At 45.5% G+C, this 12,528-nt stretch overlaps 1 long non-coding RNA gene across 1 annotated transcript; it reads right to left on the bottom strand.

Moving 5' to 3' along the window:
• Window positions 1-7,969: 7,969 nt before the first annotated feature.
• LOC142492196 (uncharacterized) lies at window positions 7,970-12,190 on the bottom strand. Its single transcript, XR_012800804.1, has 2 exons — window positions 12,003-12,190; window positions 7,970-9,666 (listed from the first exon to the last, which is right to left on the bottom strand). It is a non-coding gene; the product is annotated as an uncharacterized LOC142492196 (long non-coding RNA).
• Window positions 12,191-12,528: the final 338 nt, after the last annotated feature.

Here is a 12,528-nt window from a genome sequence, read left to right as displayed (position 1 = left end):
GTCGGTGGGGCATGGGTGGATGAAGAGTTTGCTCTAGTGGGGACTACATCTGGAAATCCTGGAGCCCACTGGAGCTGGAGGCGCTGACCACTCTGAGTAAAGGAACGTCAGATCGTCAAAAGCCTGTCCTGTCTCCACTACATCGCAGATAATTCAGCTCTCCAGGTATGGCCGCACCCCTGACACCTGTAGCCGCAACAATATCTTCCAGAGGGTGCGGGTACATGTGCTACAGATATATCCCTGATGAAGGTGCACTGCACCGAAACATTGGATACTTTGACTGGTATAGTCATTAAATTACCTTTTTGCATTAATTCTATCTTTACCATTTTTTGGTGTGCTTGGCTCCCTCTGTGTGTTATGCTGTTCATTGATTAGAATTTTTTGCATGTAGCACCCACTTTTGTAGTTCTTTTTCTCCCAGGTCCCCACTATCTAGGGGTATCCCAAGTTGCTTTTTCCTGATTCCCTTTTTCTATTTTGACGACACCTTCACATGCTCTGCCAGTCCCTCTTAAAGGCTCTTCTCTCCTTAGTCCCACCAATTCCACAGCCTGCGCTATTGGCTGATCCTATGTCCATCATCAGTCACATGTCCATGGCACTGGAGAGGAACATGACGGGCAGTGTGAGTGTGGTGCCTACATCGTACAGAAGGTAACACATGTACCCAAGTTCTGTATGAATGTATTTGATGATATGATGTATTTCTTTTTAAGCACCATCATACAGATGGCCGGTGGCTGCCGCGGCAGAGCTCATTGTGACTCTTTTCCTAATGGAGGTGACTGAGGTAGTCATGTCCGATGCTCAAACTGACCAGTTTTACCCGATGCACCCGCTGCTGCCCGTCCAGCCACCGAGGAGCCAGACGCCTCACTGATTTACAGCTGATGGGGTACTAGAGAAAGCTGCTGGAGATGCAGAACACATGGTTTCAAAAAATTACGGCCCAGCTTTGTCATATTGAGGGCATGGGTCCAAGTGATGCAGGCTACATAGGTAAGTAGGATCTCCAGAAATGTGCTTTGTGTAGCCAATAGTCATTAAGTCTTTGGCAGCACATTTGTATAATTGAACAGAGCAAACAAAATAAATGACAGTTACACATAGGGTTGGTTAACTTTAAATAAATGGGAAACAAACAAGAATGTTTGCCTGCATTAAATATTGTGCCCCAAATGCCTGAATGTGCTCTTTTTCTACCTATACGCGGAGTGCCGTTGCTGGGAGGAACGTAATTCTATTTATTCAGGGTCTGGACCTGAGCCGGATTAAGGCTTTGGTGGCCTGGGGCACTTAAGTCAGAGGGGCCCTTGTGGTCTTGTCCACATGACTAGCAGATACTGTCAACATTACATGACTGTCTCTCTCATTGTGCCCCTTTGTGTATCTCTCTCTGACCCCTTCTCTGTCTCTCTCTCTGCCCCTTTGTCTGTGAGTGTATCTCTCTCTTTGCCCCCTTTGTCTGTCTGTCTCCCATATTCTGTGCTTTGTGTCTGTACAGTATCTCTCTCTCTTTGTCTCTCTCTGCCCCTTTGTCTGTGAGTGTATCTCTCTCTCTCTGCCCCCTTTGCCTGTCTGTCTCCCATACTCTGTGCTTCCGTGTCTGTATCTCTCTGTCTCTCCCTCTCTCTATGAGCTCCCTCTCTGTCTGTTTGTATCTCTCTCTCTACCCACTGACTCCCCTGTGCCCCTTTGTGTGTGTTGGGGAGTGCAGTGCAGGGGAGTGCAGTGCAGGGGAGTGCAGTGCAGTGCAGGGGAGTGCAGTGCAGGGGAGTGCAGTGCAGGGGAGTGCAGTGTAGGGGAGTGCAGTGTAGGGGAGTGCAGTGTAGGGGAGTGCAGTGTAGGACATTTGATTGCGGCCATTTCTCCGCCACCAAATGGCTGACTGCGCTTTGCTGCAACTCATTCTGATGCCAGAAGCTTCCGCTGCCAGCCACCTCACTGCCAGCCCCTAAGGTAAGCAAACCCCCTACCCTAAACCCTCCTACCCTAAGGCCTTATCCCCCAAAAACCCTACCCTAACCGTCTGTCTCTATTTGTGCCCCCTTCTCTGTCTGTGTCTCTCTCTCTGTCACCTTGTCTGTCTGTCTGTCTGTCTGTCTGTCTCTCTATATTCCCTCGGCTGTCTATCTCTCTCTGTCCCCTTGTCTGTCTGTATGTATCTCCCTTTTTCCTTGTCTGTCTCTCTCTGTCACCTTGTCTGTCTTTTTCCTTGTCTGTCTCTCTCTATCCCCTTGTCTGTCTGTCTATCTCTATCTGTCTCCTTGTCTGTTTGTCTGTCTGTCTCTCTCTGTCCCCTTGTCTGTCTCTCTCTGTTCCCTTGTCTGTCTCTCTCTGTTCCCTTGTCTGTCTGTCTCTATTCCCTTGTCTGTCTGTCTCTATTCCCTTGTCTGTCTCTCTCTGTTCCCTTGTATGTCTCTCTCTGTTCCCTTGTCTGTTTCTCTCTGTTCCCTTGTCTGTCTCTAGCTGTTCCCTTGTCTGTCTCTCTCTGTTCCCTTGTCTGTCTCTCTCTGTTCCCTTGTATGTCTCTCTCTGTTCCCTTGTCTGTTTCTCTCTGTTCCCTTGTCTGTCTCTAGCTGTTCCCTTGTCTGTCTCTCTCTGTTCCCTTGTCTGTCTCTCTCTGTTCCCTTGTCTGTCTCTCTCTGTTCCCTTGTCTGTCTCTCTGTTCCCTTGTCTGTCTGTCTCTCTCTGTTCCCTTGTCTGTCTCTCTCTGTTCCCTTGTCTGTCTCTCTCTGTTCCCTTGTCTGTCTCTCTCTGTTCCCTTGTCTGTCTCTCTCTGTTCCCTTGTCTGTCTCTCTCTGTTCCCTTGTCTGTCTCTCTCTGTTCCCTTGTCTGTCTCTCTCTGTCCCCTTGTCTGTCTCTATTCCCTTGTCTGTCTCTCTCTATTCCTTTGTCTGTCTCTCTCTGTTCCATTGTCTGTCTCTCTCTGTCCCCTTGTCTGTCTCTATTCCCTTGTCTGTCTCTCTCTGTTCCCTTGTCTGTCTGTCTCTGTTCCCTTGTCTGTCTCTCTGTTCCCTTGTCTGTCTCTCTGTTCCCTTGTCTGTCTCTCTCTGTTCCCTTGTCTGTCTCTCTCTGTTCCCTTGTCTGTCTCTCTCTGTCCCCTTGTCTGTCTCTATTCCCTTGTCTGTCTGTCTCTGTTCCCTTGTCTGTCTGTCTCTGTTCCCTTGTCTGTCTGTCTCTGTTCCCTTGTCTGTCTCTCTCTGTTCACTTGTCTGTCTGACTCTGTTCCCTTGTCTTTCTCTATTCCCTTATCTGTCTGTCTCTGTTCCCTTGTCTGTCTCTCTCTGTTCCCTTGTCTGTCTCTCTCTGTTCCCTTGTCTGTCTGTCTCTATTCCCTTGTCTGTCTGTCTCTATTCCCTTGTCTGTCTGTCTCTGTTCCCTTGTCTGTCTCTCTCTGTTCCCTTGTCTGTCTCTCTCTGTTCTCTTGTCTGTCTCTCTCTGTTCCCTTGTCTGTCTCTCTCTGTTCCCTTGTCTGTCTCTAGCTGTTCCCTTGTCTGTCTCTCTCTGTTCCCTTGTCTGTCGCTCTCTGTTCCCTTGTCTGTCTGTCTCTGTTCCCTTGTCTGTCTCTCTCTGTTCCCTTGTCTGTCTCTCTCTGTTCCCTTGTCTGTCTCTCTCTGTTCCCTTGTCTGTCTCTCTCTGTTCCCTTGTCTGTCTCTCTCTGTTCCCTTGTCTGTCTCTCTCTGTTCCCTTGTCTGTCTCTCTCTGTTCCCTTGTCTGTCTGTCTCTATTCCCTTGTCTGTCTGTCTCTATTCCCTTGTCTGTCTGTCTCTGTTCCCTTGTCTGTCTCTCTCTGTTCCCTTGTCTGTCTCTCTCTGTTCCCTTGTCTGTTTCTCTCTGTTCCCTTGTCTGTCTCTCTCTGTTCCCTTGTCTGTCTCTCTCTGTTCCCTTGTCTGTCTCTCTCTGTTCCCTTGTCTGTCTGTCTCTATTCCCTTGTCTGTCTGTCTGTCTCTATTCCCTTGTCTGTCTGTCTCTGTTCCCTTGTCTGTCTCTCTCTGTTCCCTTGTCTGTCTCTCTCTGTTCCCTTGTCTGTTTCTCTCTGTTCCCTTGTCTGTCTCTCTCTGTTCCCTTGTCTGTCGCTCTCTGTTCCCTTGTCTGTCTCTCTCTGTTCCCTTGTCTGTCTGTCTCTATTCCCTTGTCTGTCTGTCTCTGTTCCCTTATCTGTCTCTCTCTGTTCACTTGTCTGTCTCTCTCTGTTCCCTTGTCTGTCTCTCTCTGTTCCCTTGTCTGTCTCTCTCTGTTCCCTTGTCTGTCTGTCTCTGTTCCCTTGTCTGTCTCTCTCTGTTCCCTTGTCTGTTTCTCTCTGTTCCCTTGTCTGTCTCTCTCTGTTCCCTTGTCTGTCGCTCTCTGTTCCCTTGTCTGTCTGTCTCTGTTCCCTTATCTGTCTCTCTCTGTTCACTTGTCTGTCTCTCTCTGTTCCCTTGTCTGTCTCTCTCTGTTCCCTTGTCTGTCTCTCTCTGTTCCCTTGTCTGTCTCTCTCTGTTCCCTTGTCTGTCTCTCTCTGTTCCCTTGTCTGTCTCTATTCCCTTGTCTGTCTCTCTCTATTCCTTTGTCTGTCTCTCTCTGTTCCCTTGTCTGTCTCTCTCTGTTCCCTTGTCTGTCTATCTCTCTCTGTCTCCTTGTCTGTCTCTCTCTTTTGCCTTGTCTGTCTGTCTCTGTTCCCTTGTTTGTCTCTCTCTGTTCCCTTGTCTGTCTCTCTCTGTTCCCTTGTCTGTCTCTCTCTATTCCTTTGTCTGTCTCTCTCTGTTCCCTTGTTTGTCTCTCTCTGTCCCCTTGTCTGTCTCTATTCCCTTGTCTGTCTCTCTCTGTTCCCTTGTCTGTCTGTCTCTGTTCCCTTGTCTGTCTCTCTGTTCCCTTGTCTGTCTCTCTGTTCCCTTGTCTGTCTCTCTCTGTTCCCTTGTCTGTCTCTCTCTGTTCCTTGTCTGTCTCTCTCTGTTCCATTGTCTGTCTCTCTCTGTCCCCTTGTCTGTCTCTATTCCCTTGTCTGTCTGTCTCTGTTCCCTTGTCTGTCTGTCTCTGTTCCCTTGTCTGTCTGTCTCTGTTCCCTTATCTGTCTCTCTCTGTTCCCTTGTCTGTCTGTCTCTGTTCCCTTGTCTGTCTGTCTCTGTTCCCTTGTCTGTCTGTCTCTGTTCCCTTGTCTGTCTGTCTCTGTTCCCTTATCTGTCTCTCTCTGTTCCCTTGTCTGTCTGTCTCTGTTCCCTTGTCTGTCTCTCTCTGTTCCCTTGTCTTTCTCTATTCCCTTATCTGTCTGTCTCTGTTCCCTTGTCTGTCTCCCTCTGTTCCCTTGTCTGTCTCTCTCTGTTCCCTTGTCTGTCTGTCTCTATTCCCTTGTCTGTCTGTCTCTATTCCCTTGTCTGTCTGTCTCTGTTCCCTTGTCTGTCTCTCTCTGTTCCCTTGTCTGTCTCTCTCTGTTCCCTTGTCTGTTTCTCTCTGTTCCCTTGTCTGTCTCTAGCTGTTCCCTTGTCTGTCTCTCTCTGTTCCCTTGTCTGTCTCTCTCTGTTCCCTTGTCTGTCTGTCTCTCTCTGTTCCCTTGTCTGTCTCTCTCTGTTCCCTTGTCTGTCTCTCTCTGTTCCCTTGTCTGTCTCACTCTGTCCCATTGTCTGTCTCTCTCTGTTCCCTTGTCTGTCTCTCTCTGTTCCCTTGTCTGTCTCTCTCTGTTCCCTTGTCTGTCTCTCTGTTCCCTTGTCTGTCTCTCTGTTCCCTTGTCTGTCTCTCTCTGTTCCCTTGTCTGTCTCTCTCTGTTCCCTTGTCTGTCTCTCTCTGTTCCATTGTCTGTTTCTCTCTGTCCCCTTGTCTGTCTCTATTCCCTTGTCTGTCTGTCTCTGTTCCCTTGTCTGTCTCTCTCTGTTCACTTGTCTCTCTCTGTTCCCTTGTCTGTCTGTCTCTGTTCCCTTGTCTGTCTCTCTCTGTTCACTTGTCTCTCTCTGTTCCCTTGTCTGTCTTTCTCTATTCCCTTATCTGTCTGTCTCTGTTCCCTTGTCTGTCTCTCTCTGTTCCATTGTCTGTTTCTCTCTGTCCCCTTGTCTGTCTCTATTCCCTTGTCTGTCTGTCTCTGTTCCCTTGTCTGTCTTTCTCTATTCCCTTATCTGTCTGTCTCTGTTCCCTTGTCTGCTCTCTCTGTTCCCTTGTCTGTCTCTCTCTGTTCCCTTTTCCATTGTCTGTCTCTATTCCCTTATCTGTCTGTCTCTGTTACCTTGTCTGTCTCTCTGTTCCCTTGTCTGTCTCTCTCTGTCCCCTTGTCTGTCTCTGTTCCCTTGTCTGTCTCTGTTCCCTTGTCTGTCTGTCTCTATTCCCTTGTCTGTCTGTCTCTGTTTCCTTGTCTGTCTCTCTCTGTTCCCTTGTCTGTCTCTCTCTGTTCCCTTGTATGTCTCTCTCTGTTCCCTTGTCTGCCTCTCTCTGTTCCCTTGTCTGTCTGTCTCTATTCCCTTGTCTGTCTGTCTCTATTCCCTTGTCTGTCTCTCTATGTTCTCTTGTCTGTCTCTCTCTGTTCCCTTGTCTGTCTCTCTCTGTTCCCTTGTCTTTCTCTAGCTGTTCCCTTGTCTGTCTCTCTCTGTTCCCTTGTCTGTCTGTCTCTCTCTGTTCCTTTGTCTGTCTCTCTCTCTGTTCCCTTGTCTGTCTCTCTCTGTTCCCTTGTCTGTCTCTCTCTGTCCCCTTGTCTGCCTCTCTCTGTTCCCTTGTCTGTCTCTCTCTGTTCCCTTGTCTGTCTCTCTCTGTCCCCTTTTCTGCCTCTCTCTGTTCCTTTGTCTGTCTCTCTCTATTCCCTTGTCTGTCTGTCTCTATTCCCTTGTCTGTCTGTCTCTCTCTGTTCCCTTGTCTGTCTCTCTCTGTTCCCTTGTCTGTCTCTCTCTGTCATCTTGTCTGCCTCTCTCTGTTCCCTTGTCTGTCTCTCTCTCTGTTCCCTTGTCTGTCTCTCTCTGTTCCCTTGTCTGTCTCTCTCTGTTCCCTTGTCTGTCTCTCTCTCTCTCTCTCAGTCCCCTTGTCTGTCTCTCTCTGTTCTCTTGTCTGTCTCTCTCTGTTCCCTTGTCTGTCTGTCTCTCTCTCTGTTCCCTTGTCTGTCTCTCTCTGTTCCCTTGTCCGTCTCTCTCTCTCTGTTCCCTTGTCTGTCTCTCTCTCTCTCTCAGTCCCCTTGTCTGTCTCTCTCTGTTCTCTTGTCTGTCTCTCTCTGTCCCCTTGTCTGTCTCTCTCTGTTCCCTTGTCTGTCTGTCTCTCTCTCTGTTCCCTTGTCTGTCTGTCTCTCTCTCTGTTCCCTTGTCTGTCTTTCTCTGTTCCCTTGTCTGTCTCTCTCCGTTCCCTTGTCTGTCGGCCCGTGTGGCATCCAGTGAACACCTCCTTTGGGAGATTCTGTGTCGGTGACACGTGATTGCTTCTCAATCGCAACGTGCCAGCTCGGTGCCCGTCACCTTCCGGTACTAAAAGGGTTATGCAGGACTACATTTGTGTAAGGAAGCCAATTACATTGTTAAATTCCTTTGAATATGTTGGGAGGGGGAGATGGGGTGTAAAGGGAGGGGGTGTAGAGGGAGAAAAAGGGGGGGGTGGAGGTTTACAGCTACCAGGGGTTTCACCTTTATAAAGTTGTTGGGAAACACTGGACAAGAGATTATTTATCACTTGAACAGTAAGTGGTGGCGATACAGTCTCCCCGATTTAAAGCTCCGACCCTATACTGCCCAGATGACCATCAAAGGGACTGTCCTTCCTATTAATAATATAATTGTTTGTCCTTGTGTAGCGCTGACGCAGTATGCAGCGCTGTACATAGAGTTTTCGCAGGCACAAGTCCCGCAGAAATACACAAATTTGGGGCGCGAACACAAAGTGTGTACGTGAGTGTCCAGTGAAGGGCTGATATATATGAAAAATTAATGGCATACATCAGGCGAAAGAAACGGACTCTTTATCTGCAAAACCTGAGAAGACTTCCACTTAGGAAGGAAAAAAGAAAAAAGACACAATCGTGTAATAAAGTCTCAAAACAGATTGTATTGGAGATAACATGGGAACTCACAAGCACAAGTATTAAAAGAGCCTCAAGGTATAAAACCTGGGAAGGGTCACACGTTTTGGTCCCTGGGGTGGTCGCCGGTGAAAGTCCACAACAATTCTGTCTGTGTACCAGGGTTATCAGCTGCATTGCAGGGTAACCGGTTCCTCCTGCGTCTCTGTACCGCGAGCTGCTTGGTTTCGCTCCGATCCGGTCTCTGACTGGCGTGACGTCACCCCGTGAGTGACCTGAGACCCGGATGATTACTGAGTTTCTGTGCGGGAGGAAGAGGGCAGCCGTGCACATCGAGGGGGTGCTGTGCGACCGAGAAACTTGGCAATAATCCAACGCGTTTCACTCTGCAGAGAGCTTCCTCAAAGAGTTTACAATCTATGTTTTGGTGCATGAGGCACGGGGAGATTGAGTGACTCGCCCAAGGTCACAAGGACGAATTAAAGTGTATGAATGGCAGTGACATGTTTAAAGGGTTACAGCTGTGTGATTAAGGCCTTTCAAGTATTTTTCCATGTAGTTTATAAACACGGTGAGCTGAGACTCTTAGAAAGCACACTTTGTGGGGAGGGTGAAAACGTGTTTTGTTAAACGTTCTCTGCACATATGTAATGAATCAATACAGAAGCTTCCGGGTCACTGTGGTACCAGATCCCGTTAGTGCAGCTGTCATCTGCTGCTGGTGCCGTCTGTTTAGCGCAGGGGTGGCCAACGCCAGTCTTTGGGAGCCACCAACAGGTCAGCTTTGAAGGATATCCCTGCTTCAGCACAGGTGGCCCATTCAATGTCTCAGTAAATGAGTAACTGGAGTTGGCCACCCCTGGTTTAGAGCGTATGCAGGACGCTGTCACAGACCCGCACTGGGACCATAACTGGATCCATTTAAAGGATCAGGCTCACATCACTGTGAGTATTATTCTAATGTAGAGGTTATTCATTGCATTGCAGAAGTGCTGATCGGGGCACCACTGCCCAACAATAAAATCAATGGGAGCATCTATATAATAGTGTCCCTATAGTCAATATCGCAGTTTAATTAATAAACCCCACCTAGACACCTACTTAATATTCTGTGAATGTGTGTGAAGCTTTACTGCCCCATTTAATATGACAGGGGCCTTCATGTGACAGCAGTGTCACACACAGCAGCTATACTGCTACAAGCTAATACAATATATATATATATATATATATATATATATATATATATATATATATATATATATATTCTCCCTGAAGGAGCAGCAACGGGATTTATTTTCTATATCTAACATCCTCCGTACTAAGACTGGACATTGATGTGAAACCATTAATGGTTTGATTTTATATTACATGCTTGTCCTTTATGTGCACTGATTTGTCTTATTTGTCGATTTAGCATTTGTTTTAGCATTATCCATACTGTGTGTTGTTTCTTTACTGTATAGTTTTATTGGCAGCATTACACATTTCCAGAGAGCTTGAAGGCTCCCACTGCAGACATAATCATCTCCAGGATAATCTGCCGTGGTCCCTATAAGGGAATTACTTCTTGGGTCTTGGCCAACAACAGATGTATTGTTTGTTGTTGCAGCTTCCGATGCAAATATAGTTATCATCACACACATCAAACTGGCATTTTCCCTTGCTTTTGCCGCACATGTAGGAATCCATTGGAAAGTAAACTGTGTGGGGAAACAAAGGTCAGACTTGTACTTTCAAACAATATAGCATTTTATTCAATAGGTTATTACAGGTGTGTGTGAGAGAGATTATATATATATATATATATATATATATATATATATATATATATATATATATAAAAAAACAAAAATAGAAACAAAGTATCCCACGTGAAGCACTCTGGTGTAAACAAGTATAACAAATTTATTAACGACACATCACATAACATACAAACATAATAAAATCCCTCTCTCACACCTCGTCAGTATCCTATTGTTATTATTTCTTTATAGGCGATTCTACTGATTTTGGTTTCTTTATATTTAGTCTGTTGCAGACTTGCTTCTGTGTTGTTTGTATATATATATAGTAATATGCAGGCACACAGATCTTGTCGAAAAAGTTACATAGTCTTAATAAATGATCAACGTATCGGTCCAAGTGGGGATCTTTATCAGGACAAGTTGTCTTCATATAGGTCCCCACTTGAAAGGGGGAAACAAGCACAATTAATATGTTATGGGTTTCAGTTTGAAAATGCAGGGCTATGAGGAATCTGTTCCATAACCTTGCCAAAATAATGTACTCATTACAAAGTTTCAATTAAATGTAGTTATTGTACTAATTTCCTCCGCCCAATGATTTCAAAACGGGGGTATGATATGATTTGTGATACACTCAAGGGGCAAGGTTATCAGTCAGAGACCCATACTATTCCCTCTTAAAAGCCAATTCAATAAGATTCAAAGAGGCTTATCGCCCTGTTGATATGTAAGGGATCACTGCAATCGGGGTACTTCCCCCTTACACCCAGATCTCCATTACAGGTTTAACAAGGCGTTAATTTAGGTTAACACATTGTTAAGTGCTAGTGGGTATCTTCATACAAAACTTCATACAAAACACATGGCGCGACACCTGTACACAAAAGGAGCCACCTGAGATACCTGGGATATATGCTAATAGAATATGCAACGTATATGACTCCTATTCGCATATATCTCAGGTGGGCTTCTTTTTGAGCTTAGGCGTCTCTCTACATGTTGTTTAAAAGTGGGTTTAGGGCATTTTTCCTCTCCTGCAAAGACCATATTTCAGAGTCTGGCTAATGCCATGTTTAGATGAGACTGGTGGAATGTGAGCCAGTGCTAATTTAACATGCTGTTAAATCTATGCTAATATGATTGCTAATTGATGTTGTTTATAATTAGTGTTGTGGGTTGGTGTAAATCTCAGGGAACATAACGTCCATTACAGATTTTGATAATATGATGTTATGAGACGGGGTTGACAGCGCTTTGTGGATCTGGCTCACTGTGTGCAAAAAATGCAACAACTTAACCATATAATTGTCTTTCTTAATCACAATATACTTAATGAGGGCAAAGAAAAGGTTTTTTTTTGTTTGTTTTTTTAAATAACATCGATTAAATTAGAAATATTAAATTTTCCCTAACGGAACATTTTCACTTATTTGGTTCCTGTGTAAAAATAAGTCAGTTTCACATTTCCACTGAAGTTCGCATGTTATCTGGTAATTAAAGATCTTTCCCCATAATCTCTTTCAACAAGCGATGCTCCCATCATCAGTCACACAGAGCATCAAAGGAGACTCTGAAGGAACAATCTCCCTGCTGCAAATAGTGTTATCACAAAAGGGATTAGGTGAAGAATTCTTTATAATACTCTAAAGCATTTGGATACCTAACTTAAATTATATATATTTAAAAATACTAATGCTTGATTTGTATAAAATCACTTACATTTCATTGGTAGAACTTGTCACTGCTTTAATTTGTTTGGCAATTAAGAAAATTATTATTTTTATTAGGGGAGTTCTTGCCATTCAAGTGACTATTGTCCCTTCAACCCCCCCAAACCCGTGGTTACTGATAGGGGACAAATAAATGAAAGGATCGAGTTGAGAGGGGGCTTTGCCTCTGCAAACTCTTACTCCGCACATAGTGATATCACACAGAACAGATTAACCAGAGCAAACCAAATTCATCCCCTGTTTATATGCAAAGATAATGGTGCCATTAAAACACTTGTATTTTTTTTAATTTATTTGTATGCACCGATATATACATAAAATAAAAGTAGTTATAACTTCCCTATTATTAGGCTGGTCTTTTTTAAATCGGTGATTTTCAGATTTTTATACTGTGCCCTTGAAACCGGACGCTGCCCTATACAACATGACATCTATTCTTTATCCGACACCTGGTTAGTTATCCCTTATCTCACAAATAACCCTTAGAAAGTGCAGCAAAATAAGATCTCACCCCTTCTGTGCAAACTCATGTCATCCCACAGACAGCCCTAGTTCTCTTACCTGAAGCACTTTGACAGGAGAAGAAACAAAGACATACAAGCCACAGTACTTGCATGGTGCTGGCAGCTTCGAAGACAAGCTAATCCCAGTAACTATTCTCTGTCTCTCCCAGATGCTTGTATCTGTAGAACCTCTGAGTGTTTGTGAGGGATTGTGTGGGGAGGTGCTAATACCTTTCTCTGGGCGAGATTCAGACATACAGTAGCAGTCATTATGAAGTGTTTTGTGCCAAAGGGAGTCCCTAGCTACATCAACACCTCCTAACATCCCCACCCTCCACATGAAAGGGATGAGCTGTTGGGCTATACTCCATCCTACAATGAGCAGACACTTCACCTTTTGTTTCAATGTTGTCCCTCATTCCCTCTAGAGCAGGAGTGGCCAACTGTGGTCCTCATGAGCCTCCAACCGGTCCGGTTTATAGGATATCCCCTGCTTCGACACAGGTGGCTCAGTCAATGAGTGAGCCACTGATTGAACCACCTGTGCTGAAGCAGGGATATCCTTAAAACCTGACCTGTTGGTG

Source organism: Ascaphus truei, chromosome 4 (assembly GCF_040206685.1).
Source record: "Ascaphus truei isolate aAscTru1 chromosome 4, aAscTru1.hap1, whole genome shotgun sequence".
NCBI classification, from domain to species: Eukaryota; Metazoa; Chordata; class Amphibia; order Anura; family Ascaphidae; genus Ascaphus; species Ascaphus truei.
Note: the sequence above shows the minus strand (reverse complement) of the source record. Positions and strands in the feature narration are given on the sequence as shown.